The following is a 13,647-nucleotide window of genomic DNA, read 5'->3' as shown; positions in this document are numbered from 1 at the left end:
AATATTGAAACATATTCACTATGAGAGACTGCATCATTGATCATTTTATTGCATTAATCCTCTTTGTTAATTGTTGTTTCTTGGTCATACTATAGATAATTCCAGTAAATAAATATTGAATGAATGTTTAAATTGTGCACACATGCCACTGAGTGATGATGGGTGTAACTTCATCTGTGTCATACAGGGTGGGGAAGCAAAATTTACAATATTTTGAGGCAGGGATTGAAAGACAGTGTATGACCAGTTAGTTTATTGAAAGTCATGAGAATTTATTTGCCACAAGAAAATTGACATAATAGAAAATGTTTTTATTCTATGTGTCCTCCTTCTTTCTCAATAACTGCATTCACACGCTTCCTGAAACTTGTGCAAGTGTTCCTCAAATATTCAGGTGACAACTTCTCCCATTCTTCTTTAATAGTATCTTCCAGACTTTCTCGTAATAGTTTTGCTCATAGTCATTCTCTTCTTTCCATTATAAACAGTCTTTATGGACACTCCAACTATTTTTGAAATCTCCTTTGCTGTGACGAGTGCATTCAGCAAATCACACACTCTTTGACGTTTGCTTTCCTGATTACTCATATGGGCAAAAGTTTCTGAAAAGGTATGGATAATAATGTTAGGTATGATTATGACATCAATATATGTTTGGTTTCAAAACAATTGATGTAGTGCCTGCTGAGAAAAAAAACAACTAAATGTCCATTGTAAATTTTGCTTCCCCACCCTGTATGTGTGAGCAGCACGTGCCCTAATTCTGTTTTTGGGTGTTGGACTAAGGCCTCACTCATCCTAAAGGGTCCATAAATATCTCTTTTTACAGACACAGACCTTGTGCTGCATCCTCCATAAGTTGACCTCTAACCATCTAACCCCCCCACCCCCGACGATCCATCTCCACTGGACCCACTCCATTAACACTTTGAGGAAAGTTAAATTCAGAGCTGCCATCTCAGTGTTTGTCTTTTCTCTCCATATCTGCGCTCCCCCACTGTTTCTCATCTGACTGTTAACAGTAGCGCGGCTGCAGAAGCTAAACGACAACGTTAAAAATACAGTTTTCCACAGGAAACGCTTACTCACACATTCCAGGCTCGCTGTGAAAACTGGAAAAAGCACTGATGGATAAGAGGGATGGGATAGGGACGAGTGTGATTCCTGGAAACAGTCCACACCGCCACAAGCACCCCCTGATGCTAACCCACTTCTCATACGACTCCCTCGAGGTGTGTGTGTTTGACAGAGATGTGTGTGGGGTGTAAAGGTCAAAGGGCGCCAGGTTAGCAGTGTGAAGTGTAGTGAGTGAGAGGGTCAGCCAGCTGGGCCAGACATCAGCAGGCTGTGGGGGGTTATCTGCTTTGTCCAGCATTCCTCCACTCACATACTGTATGTGAGCATGCACAAGAACAAACAGTAAGGAGGTAAGAAAAACACAGTTCCAATGGTGACACTGAAAAATGCATGAATAATAACATAGTCAACACAAACCTACACAATGCACACATCTCATCCCTACAGTTTCGTCTTTTTCAATAAGGAGCAAATTCAACCACATCCAGTTCTTCTCAACAGGATAAATGTCTCAGAAGCTTTCCACAGGAGCCCTGGACATCGTTAAACAATACAGTTTCAGAACCAAAATCAGGATTTGCTTTATTGTCCAAGTTTGTGCACACTAACAAGGAATTTGACCGTGATTTAACCTCATATCTCACATGTTTTAGATAAGTATATGCATAAAAATATAAAATTAAAAGCATAAAATTTTTACATAACTGTACAAATTGTGACACCAAACAGTAGATAGACCAATAGTGCAAGTATAAAAAAAAAAAACAATAGTGAATTATACAAGGACAATAGTGCACAAAATACAAATATACATAAGGAAGTTGATGGTAGTGTCAGACAATATACTGAATTAATTCAAGCAATCATACTTTTGGGTAACTTCACCTACATCTAAGCTAAAACAAAGAATCTGGATGAATACAGACTCAGCTTTTAATTCGTCTTCAGTGGTTAAATTACACCCAGGGTTTCATGACTTCCTTCAACATCATCTTTCATTCTGAGATATGAGAAGCTGTAGTTTTTTGGGCCCCTTACTGTGTTCATGAAGGTTTTATTTGTAGCATTTATCAACACCAGCAAATGCAATTTCAGACCAAATCCACCTCCATACTGACAAAGAATCAGTTGCTATGACTTCAAATGTGACTTTATTGCTTTTAAAGTTAATTTTTTGAGAACTTTCTGGCTTGTTAATTTGTTAATTTCAACAGGTATCAAAACAACCACTAAATGTGCTGTTGAGCTAGTATTCATTGAACATGCGTAAACATACATACCCCACATCACGACTCACCATCTGGACTAGTCACATTTTCATTGACTACAGTAATAATTAAAATTTGATCTGCAACTTAATGCCACAGTATAGCTAACATTAAATCACACAGTTAAACGAGTAAAACAGAGCTGATGTTTGGTGAATTGTCTTTCTGATTTTCTCCTTCTCTGCCCTCTAGAGGTTGTTGATTGTTAGGAGGTACATCAGAGGAAAAGAAAAAACACAACTTCCATTAAGTCAATATTTCAGTACCATATTAAATTGAAGGTGTCTCATGCACATGCACTAAAATGACATTTATGTATTTATTTATGCATAACACATATATAAACTAGGCACAAATAGGTTGGTGTGCACTGTCTATTGACAAATATGTCCGAATTTCAGAAGATTCTCCCATCTTTGCATCATATTTTTAGATAATAACACTGTTAGTCCTAATAAACACCATGCAGAATTTTAGCTTTATATAAGCATTATTTATTGAGACACTGCAGCTTTAAGAATGTGCCATGACTGTGAAAACAAAGAAAGTCTAGAAAAAGATGCTGAATTCAAGAAGACATTAGTTTTTAACTATTCATGGTAGACGCATCAAATTTCCAGGACTTGCTCTAAGATACATGATGTCTTTAACGTCTGTAAAAGAAGATCCACAGTTGCATAAGTACCAAATTACAGCTTGCTGTTAATGCTACAGAGCATTTTCGGCCTAGTGTATTTCCACATGTAATTACTGTGGTACTAAAATACATACATATATATAAAAAATTCTGTTTTATGAGGCATGAAAAATTAAAAACAAAAAACAAACAAACAAAAAAACTTCACACCTATATTTCAAATACATATTGTTCATGCATAACAAGGCCCTCCATAGAAAGAGCATATGTGGATTAATATATTTGCACACAAAACTAATTTAGTGTCTATAATCAAATTATATTAATTAGGGTATCAATCATGCTATGTTTGCTACAGAAATGTGAATGAAATGTAAAATACAGAGATATGTATCGTTGTAGTAAACATGTATAGTTGTGTTATAGTTGTGTAAATAAAGACACTAGGAGTTGTTTTTGACATGTTGCCAAGTTGCAGTTGCTAGCTCAAGTTACTTTTAGTGCAGGATTTAACGTGGTATCATGAATTGCGTACAGATAACACGCCACTTTTAATTAGTGTATTTTCTGTACACTTTATAAACTTTCAGCGTGCATATTTAAGCCACATGAAATAGCACGCCATTTGCGCGATTAGTGGCTAGCACGATTAATGGTTAGGGTTAGGTGATTAGCGGCTAGCGCATTAACATGCCATCAAATGGCGTTAAATAACACGTGAAAGGATGAAAATGCGTACATATAGCCAAATGCAATAAACTGGCGTCACATACAATGCAATTTCAAGAGATCAGTCTGCTCCCTCTGTTGTTTTCTGGAAGTTTGTTTCAGCAAAACAGTTAAAGGCAGATTAATAGAACCATCTAAATCAGAGTGGACCACATGACTTTTTCATTCAAGACAAAAGAGGCAGATGCAGTAAAATGTGCGACCTTGCTAATGGATGTCTAGTGAGTGAATGTTTTTATGGCCTTGAGTCGGGTCATGATACACTGTTTAATAGAACAAATGTATTTACTCAGATCTCTGGAGTCAGAACTGTGAAGAAAAATCCAATCAGTGAATTCTCTATCCACTTTTTCTATGTATTAATCGACAGAGTGAACGCCTCGACTGCATGAGTAAACTGACAGAATCTGTAGTTTGTGGGAGTGCACAGGGAATGTTCTTTGGTTTACTTTCTAACTTTATACGTCCTCTGAGTGTCTGATATGCTTTAAGGTCCTTATGCTTTGTTAAACAGTCCATTTATGTTGTTCCAGACTAAATGTTGACATGTCTTTCAGATGTGTCATTCTTGTCCAGCCTTAAAAATCTCCCCTGTGACCCTAAACCGCAGACCTGTCGACCAGTCCCAGTATTATTGACATGTCTGTGAATGGACAGCGTGTATCCCAGTGGACTCTGTCAGGATATTGGGTAATGTCTGGATTCCTTGCATCGCGGCCATGCAGTGCAGCGTTGGCGGTCTGCTAAGGCAATTGTCACGGCGGTGAAAGATATTGGGAAGGCCGCAGCCAAAATATGAAATAACGATGTGAACGGGTTGCAGTTTTCCACCAGAGGCGACGTGCTGAATGTCTGCTACAAGGGGCTGAACGGAAAACAGACATGTAATAAGAGATGGAGCGTGAGTGTGTGTGTGTGTGTGTTGGCAAATGAAAGAGTGGAAGCAAGTGAGAACAACTGGAATGTAAGCCCATGAAAGAGAGCTGCTGTGACTAGCTTTGTGTGCGTGCATGTTAAACATAATATCAAAATATTCACACAGTCTTTTCATGACATACTAAGCATTCTGAGCACCTCTTACACAATCAGACTACAGATCACAGAAGTCACAAACAATTGCTAAAAAAAATGCCACAACGTAGAACTCCCATGAGGTTTGTTTCATGCAAATGTAGGCATGTAGAAACCATGGTAATATTTTCCATCATACAACTCAATATTGTCTTTAATTATCTGACCCGTAACCACACATAAATACCCACTTTTGTAAAACCACACACTCCCATTACCACTTTGTAATGCAGCTTTCTGCCTAATTTTAAGGTTCAGTCCTAACATTAGGACTTCTACCCAAGACATTACCATTAACAGCATCTAGCAACTAATTTGAACTAATTATCAAGATAGAATCAGAAATATCTGAAAGACCAGCATGACTATAATTTTGCTGTGGTGATTTTTTTTTTTTTTTTTTTTAATCAATAAAGACTTAACAGAGTGAATGCATTAAAAGTCAGTTTATCAGGCAGGTTTAGAGCATACACACCACTGCTGTGAAATAAAGGTTTGTACAGAATCAAAAATCAATAGTCACTGGTTATGAGGCTCTGAGGGTTCAAGTAGTAGCTCTGTCTGGTGATATGTCAACATGTCCTTGTTTATGTGAATAGAATTCATGATACAGGCATATTATATGGATCTTTGAATACAGATCAAATAAGAAATGATCTGTAAATGCAGTGGATTTACTTCAAAACACTCAATACTACAGTTCCCACGATGCATCAGTTCAGTTTAGAGTCCTATAAAGAGAGTTACGACACCCGTTGATGTCACTGCTCAGGTGATCATGTGCTTCACGTCAGCCTGAATAGGTCCAAACAAACTAAGTGCTCTCATGTTATTCAGTGGGAGAAACAGCAGTGAGCATGGTAAATCTGAAAATAAACCACACACAACCGTTGTGTCACTATTGTATGTATTATTGTGTGTGTTACACTTTTGAGTAGTGGGGTTGACCACTGAAAGGACTGTATTTATAACTTTGAAAACTTACATTTTGGAGGGAAACGTTGGTGTTACCTTGGATAGACTACTTACGTAAGTGGTGCTAACTTTACAAGTTCATTCATTCTGTTATTGTACTGTAAGGAGATAGACAATTTACTGTTTTCAAGTTTTACTATTACAGGACTGAGGTACAATCAGAAAACAGTGGTTAGCTGTGAACATTGTGTGTCTGCCAAGCTCTGCTCTGATAACACACACAATAACCAGCAGATAGCATTGTGGCTAATTTAGCATGCTAGTGTTTGTACAGATGCTAAACTCATTAAAAACTCAACATTAGCAAAGTCAAAGCTCAACAGAATTCTTATAGGATGAGTCGGAGCTTACAAATGCCAGGTGACAGAGGTTTTGCCTCCTTTAACTCATAAATAATAACTTTAATGAACTTTTATTGGCAGAGCTCCACTCTTGAGCAACTCTCTTCCTAATTAGCACATGACCTCAGCTAACAAACTTAGCCAAACACCACCAGGTTCAGCAAAACAACGAAAATAAAACCCACTGATAACCAAATTTGTACAAACGTTATCTTATCTTAAACACTCCATAATTTGTGGCCAAGTCAAGCTAACAAACTATAGGGCTACAGCTGAAAATCCAACATAACAGTTGTTTAACACATAAATTTATACAAACACTAACATATACCAAAGAAAACAGAATTTACAACATAAATTTTTGCAGCAGGAGTCTATGGAAGTGTCGCTACTCTGATATATATCACTGGCTCTGATTCAGTCTAACCAGAGCATCTTCAAACACAGGTTATCACACAGTCACTATCAAGATTGTTTTCACTAATTAACAAAACTCTTCCAGACATACAGAGGATTTTACTAAAGTTTCTATCACAGACTTTCTCTTATATTCTCTGTGACAAGTCAAAAAACGCAGTTTCCCTTAGCAACATGGAAAAGTTGAATGCACTGGAATCCTCACACACCCACCACAGTATCCCTGAGTGAGGGTCGTTGGAGCAGAAATGATGGCAAGACAAAAAAGTGGAATAAAATGTGATGAATATAGAAGGAAAAGCAGAGAGGGAAAGTTTTGCCAGCTGGCAGCATTAAATATGACTGGAGGTTTATTGGTGCGTATCTGCTTTCTGAAGGAAAACCCTCTATGAATATTTTACAAGACAATTAAAATTCTTCAGCGTCCTTCAAGCAGATCAGTTTCAGGAAAAACTCATTTGCACGCTAAGAAACTGTTGACAGAGATATTTTGAAGGTGGTGCATGTGTTCTTTAAATGGAGGAGTGTGTTGGGGGTTGAGAGGCAGGTGCGCTGTCCTCAGGCTTTTTGGCCCTGAAACAAAAGGTTAAAGATCAAATCCTTTAAGACCAGGCCTTTGGCAGCAGGATTGACAGCTTGTCAGAAAAGTGCAAACTTAACACAGCTGACATCCGGTTTAAACATAAATAGACTGAGGATGTCAAGTAAAATGAGTGATGGGCTGTGCATTTGGTACCTGGGCCTTCAGTGGGGACTTAATCAACTTAATCCACCTCTTAATACCGCCACTATGATGTCACAATTATAGAAAGTGTAAATAATATACAAAAAATGCTACATAACAACATGTGGTATTACAGAGAGAGGGAGACAGTTCACATATTGAGGGTGAATACCATTATTAACTCCAAACCTCTACACTACAACCACAACTGTACCATGGGCATCATCTGGAGCAGTTCACTATCAATATTTATAAAATAACATGACAAAAACATACAAAATATAAGTAAAAAAAACATCATAGCCTGCTCACCAGAGATGCTCATTCTTTATATACTAAATCTTTCCTCCTTTATGCAGGAAAACTTCACTGACTCTGTCTTAGAGGTGACCTGTGTGTCTCAGTTCCATCAATAAGTCCTTTTTATGTCGATGGAGGCCAAGGCTGAGAGTCTCCTCTGTCCAGTCGTGTTCCTGACATGAGTTTCTATTCTCTTGAGGACAAAGAGCGTCCGCTTGACCAGCTAGCTAGCACTGAGGTAGGCCAACCTCTCAAGATGTCCTGCTTTTCTAGAAAAGTCCGATTTCAAAATGGATTTTTAAGTATGTCCAAGACCAAATCATTTTCCTCTCTTCCGTCAGCCATTGTGGATGTAAAAATTCAACCTCAAATGTATCAATAGTTCAATTCAGTTAAATTCAATTCAATTCAGTTCAATTCAATTCACTTCAATTCCAATGAGCTTTTGTGGCATGAATCAAAAAGAATATTGCCAAAGTTATATCAAATGAGTTTTGCTCTTACCATCCAATCAGAGGAAGGATTGTTGTACTTGTGCGCATGCGTGGCGTCTGTCAAACCGCCGGCGGATCTACTCTCAGAAATCCAGCCTTTTAACTACTTATTTCTTGCCTTTCAACGCTTACTCACTTGAACCCAACCTCTTAACCGTGTCTTTTTAACTTGACGCTATCAACCCAAACCTTCATCAGGACAGGTCAGTATTGTCAGTGGATCCTTACCTCTGGTTGTCACCCACCGCTTCCCGCGCTCTGCCCGGTATCTCGCTGCTTCCACCATGGCGTCATCCTCATCAGCTGGAGATAGTCCTCTCGTCCAAGCAAACAAAACCCTGGTAAAGGCTTACCAAACTATCGTGGATCTCAAAGAGGAAATACTGCGCCTCTCCGCAGAACTCGAGGAGAAAAATGCCCAGCTCTGTGGTTTCTCCAGTCGCCTTCCCACACTGTCCAGTCTGTTCCTGAAAAGCGCAGAGAAGCCCAAAGCCTCCTGTGATGATACGGTGTTATGGGATCCTTCCTCTGCCTGTTCTCTTCAAAAGACTTCAAAAGCTACAGGCCCATTTCAAAGCTCCCCCTATTGGCCAAAATCCTTGAGAAAGCAGTGTCTAAACAACTTACAGCTTTTCTGGAGACACACCAGATCTATGACACTTTTCAGTCTGGGTTTAGACAACGCCACTCAACACAAACCGCACTATTAAAAGTGTCTAGTGAAATCCTGATGGCGGCTGACTCCGGGAAATCCACGGTCTTGGTCCTGCTAGATCTCTCCTCGGCCTTTGACACAGTGGACCATACCATAATGATTGAGAGACTGAGGGACCTGGTAGGGATGTCAGGTCATGTGCTAGACTGGTTCTCCTCTTACCTGACCAGCAGAAGCTTCACTGTGTCAATAAACAACTTCCAATCTGACTCAGCGGATCTACTGTGTGGTGTGCCCCAAGGCTCTGTCCTGGGACCAGTCCTATTCTTACTCTATGTCCTCCCACTTGGCCACATTATCCGACAGTACAGTGATGTCTCCTATCATCTATTCGCGGATGACATCCAGATATACTGCTCCTTTAACTCCTCTGAGCCCCACAAACTGAGTTCCTTAATCAACTGCTTGTCAGAGCTGAAGCAGTGGCTAAATGATAACAGCCTCCAGCTGAACTCCAGCAAAACTGAGACCCTCATCATTGCCCCGGATAGTGCAATCCCAGGGATCAAACATCACCTTGGAGACCTGAGTTCCTCGGTAAAGACAAAACTGAGGAATCTGGGTGTCATCTTTGACCAGGACATGTCTTTAGAATTCTACTCCAAACACCTAGTCAAAAACTGTTTCTTCCACGTACGCAACATCTCCAAACTCAGATCTATGGTGTCCACAAATGAGCTCGAGATGATCGTTCACGCTTTCGTATCTTCTCGCTTAGACTACTGCAACAGCCTGTTTACATGCTTAAACAAGAAGGAGCTGGCCCGTCTACAGTTTGTCCAGAACTCTGCTGCCAGGCTCCTGACCCGCACAAACAGGAGAACCCACATCACTCCCATCCTTAAATCTCTCCACTGGCTCCCTGTTCTATATCGTCTTCATTTCAAAATTCTTGTGCTAACTTTCCGGGCCCTACATGGCCAGGCCCCTGCATACATTGCTTCCCTGATCCAGCCCTACAGCTCGACTCGTAGCTTGAGGTCTTCAGGACAGCACCTGCTGATGGTTCCACGGACCTGTTTTAGCACACGCGGTGACAGGTCTTTTAAAGCTGTGGCACCACGTCTATGGAATGACCTGCCTCTACACCTACGGTCCATGGACTCTGTAGAGAACTTTAAGAAACACCTCAAAACCCTCCTGTTCAAAAAGGCTTTTTAGTCTCCCACCTGACCCAGGACCACCACAGACTGATTACACTCTATGTATTCATCATAACGTACTCCATGTGTCATCCCCCCCCCAGTCTCTCTATATCTCTATCGCTCTCTCTTTTCTCCTCCTTTACTCTCTCTCTCTCTCTCTTTAACCCCAACTGGTCAAGGCAGACAGCCATCCTTCAGGAGTCTGGGTCTGCTCGAGGTTTCTGCCCGTTAAAGGGAAGTTTTTCCTCGCCACTGTCACCAATCACAAGTGTTTGCTCCTGAAGGATTCTGTTGGGTCTCTGTAAACTTAATTTGATTCTGATTTGAATTGATAAAGCACTTTGTGACTCTGTCTGTGAAAAGTGCTCTATAAATAAAATTTACTTTACTTTACTTACTTACTTACTTTACTTACTTTACTTTACTATAAATGCTGGTGACAGTAGGGGTCAGCTAGCTGGTCCTGTGAGGTGAAATTGAAATCTTATTGGTTAAAGAAACAGCCCTGATGCCATACAGTTTAAGTTACATGGGCCTTCACTACTCATTCTGAAGGCACATAGAGACTGAAATCTGATTGGACAAAATATCTTACATCCACATACATGTACTGGAAGCAGTGCAGCCAAGAGAAAGGAAGAAGAAATGAAGAGAACAGTCTATTGGGAATAAATTAACACAATTTCATGGAACAAATATTAGAATTTAGGTTGTAAATGTAGGTCAGTTTTTTTGATTATGTTTATGCCAGCAGAGAAGGTCTTGCTGACCCTGATGACCCACCACTGAGTGAAATCTACATTATAATGGTTGAGACAAATGTCAGATAAATTACATAGCATTGTTGAATTCTCCAACCTGATTGGTTAGGGACGGCATTCTGTGCTATATGCTGCAGATCCTAATCCTAATCTGGATCCTTTGCAAATCAATAAATCTTTCCTAAATCTTCATATTTGTTTATAAATGTCCATGTAATAAGTCGATAATGTAGAGAAAGATGTCCAATATTGAAGAAAACAATACCACTTTTACCACCATAGCATACCAACTGCATTCTCAAAGCAAAAGAAAACAAAACAACTCAGCTCATAAACATGCATGTCTGTACTGGACAGAGACCAGGTGTTACATAACATCTGAAGGTTAAACCACAGAAGTCCACACTAAACCAACACCTCAGTAAAAACACCTGAAATGTCCAGTACAGCCTCTTATGTTCTATGCACACATTTTTCCCCCTTTAAAAAAAAAAAAAAAATCTCGCAAACATATATAACAATAATAATAATAATAATAATAATAATAATAATAATACAGTAAAATATTTTGAAGTATTACCTTATGACCGTGTGTCATAAAGTTCATTTTTTGCACAGAACATTTGTATTAATCAACAGTAACCATTTCATTTACTTCTTAAACCAATTTGATTATTATTGTCTATTCATATTGTATTAAAACTCCTGTATTTTCCATCTAGGTGCTATGACCAAATCATGTAGATATTCAGTACAAAAGCACTCCCTTTTGTGCAACATTACTTAAATATGTAGGGTATTGCTGAAGTAATGAGGCCACAAAAACCACTGAACACCGAAAACTGATATATGTAACATTGGGTTTTTCCTTTAAGTAAGTGACATACATTTAAGTGATGCATCTTAACCTTTCCCATCCAACAGAAAACCATTTTTCCACATGTGGTTCACCTTAAATTACGAAACCACCGCAGGACAGATGTGTCATGCCTGTAAGAGGTCTGTAATGCCTGTAAGTAAGAGTCCTGCTCTCTGTTTGGTACCCATAACGTTGAGATGAGGTTGGATTACACTGCTCCTAGAATGACATACTTTTTTTTTTTTGCTTCTGTCCACATCCATCTTTTGTTACTTTGGTTATATAATCTATTGGCAGACACTCTGACAGAGCAACTGTCTTGCAGTGTCTCTGTTGTGCAGTATGAGTGTGTACAGGCCTTGTGACAGTGTGTTTGTCTGTTAATCTTTGCAGATCATTGTCTTTGCAGTGTTAACATGAGCTGCTCTATTCTACTATGAACTTGCATGAGAGTCTAAATAAGAAATTACCATGCAAGAAGAATTTTCAGATTACCTACACAGTTAAAGTATAACCAAATTAAGACTAAGGTTTATTTTGGATATGTATACAGCACACTTTAACTGTGACTTATCAGTGATGACAATATTAAGATGAAGGTTAGATGACGTAAAAATGACGTGCCGTTACATACAGCCTCATTCATTTTACTTTAAAATGTTATCTTAATCTTTAGTATCGTCATGAAAATTATCCCTGTTTGTTGTTGTTTTCAGATGTTTCTCCATATTTATAGTAGCTCATCTTCCAAAAGTACATCTTGCACATAAAAGTCCTAAAATCTCTGCTATTATTTCACTTTAAGGAGTGATTTAAAGAGGACACAGTGTACAAACAACACCTACACTATCACTCCTTTATGCTTTGAACACACCATTCTTTTTTTTTTTTTTTTTTTACAGTTTTATTTTTGTTCAGTACTGGCTGTTCTGAATGCAACACTGGTTTTTAAATCTCAGCTTCAGGCCAAAACTCAGCACCAGAGAAACTTCCCACCAGACCTAGACATTCCTCCTCCTTACTTTTCCTTGTAATTGCTCAGGCACCGATTTTTGGCGTTGAGTTGTGTGATGGCAATACAATATGCCTATTAATATAATTCCTCAGTAAACATTTCTGTGGGTTTTGCAGTAGTGTCTGTCACAGGATAAGTTCTGGCACAGAATTAGTTACTATTATTACTGAATGAAGTGATATATTACTATTCTGATGAGACCTACTGCAGGAAACTGTAGGTAAAGTAGTCAGGTGACATGAAAGAAGTCTGATTACCCTGTTTTAGCCATGTCAAGAGTGTAGTTACAAAGTTTAAACAGAACAGAAACAGTCACACTGAAGCAGATCTTCCTACTGGCAACACTGTGGATGCATTCACACCAAACTGTGGTTTATTTCCTCAGAAAGTCATTTGGGGAAGTGTTAATGTGCAATCAAAGTCTGATGTGGATCAAAGAACTGAACTCTGGTCCACCTAAAAATGTAGGCTTTGGTCTGCTTCAAGTGAACCAAATGCATGAAGACTACAACATAGGGCATTGTGGGTAAACACAATCTGAACAAACACTCCATATTTTGTTTTCGTCATGTGGAAATGGAAGCTGCTCTGCATTAACCCATAGATGAGCGAGGTTTCTTCTTCAGTGTTCGTCTTGTCTTCTCCTTCAGTAATTCTTGATGCAGCGCCACCACAGGTGAGGAGGAGAATATGTTATTCAAAAGCTGTGGTTTGTTTGACAAAGTGTAATGTGAAAACACACTCTGACCCACTGAAAGTTGGAGTCTACCAGTCTAGTAGGTGTGAAAATGTCCTAAGGCTGGGAAATAGCATATTTTCAGGTTTAAATGCACTTTCAAGAGCTATTAGCTAAACTTCATCTTAACGCTAACATGTTGTTTACCATGTACCATGCTTCTTAGTTCTGCATGTAGCATGCTAACTTTTATTTAGTAGGACTAAATAGAAGTTCAGCTGAGACAGAATAGGAGATCCCTCTGTCTAGTATTTAGCCATAATCCACAGTTTGAACAGAGTCAAATGCCTTCTGGGACACTTCTGTTTTTGTTCCTCTCATTTTGTCTGATAGGGTATTTCCACCGTTCAGTCTCAGTCCATACGTTAAAGACGGAAAACAGC

The 13,647-nt window shown here is 39.1% G+C and overlaps 1 long non-coding RNA gene across 1 annotated transcript; it reads right to left on the bottom strand.

The window, feature by feature from the left end:
* Nucleotides 1–443: 443 nt before the first annotated feature.
* On the bottom strand, nucleotides 444–10,439 carry LOC115430542 (uncharacterized). Its single transcript, XR_003936954.1, has 4 exons — nucleotides 10,335–10,439; nucleotides 9,582–9,588; nucleotides 3,087–3,095; nucleotides 444–454 (listed from the first exon to the last, which is right to left on the bottom strand). It is a non-coding gene; the product is annotated as an uncharacterized LOC115430542 (long non-coding RNA).
* Between the last annotated feature and the right edge of the window lie 3,208 nt (nucleotides 10,440–13,647).

This window comes from Sphaeramia orbicularis, chromosome 12 (assembly GCF_902148855.1).
Source record: "Sphaeramia orbicularis chromosome 12, fSphaOr1.1, whole genome shotgun sequence".
NCBI classification, from domain to species: Eukaryota; Metazoa; Chordata; class Actinopteri; order Kurtiformes; family Apogonidae; genus Sphaeramia; species Sphaeramia orbicularis.
The sequence above is the reverse complement of the archived record's forward strand: the minus strand, read 5'-3'. Positions and strand labels throughout refer to the sequence as shown.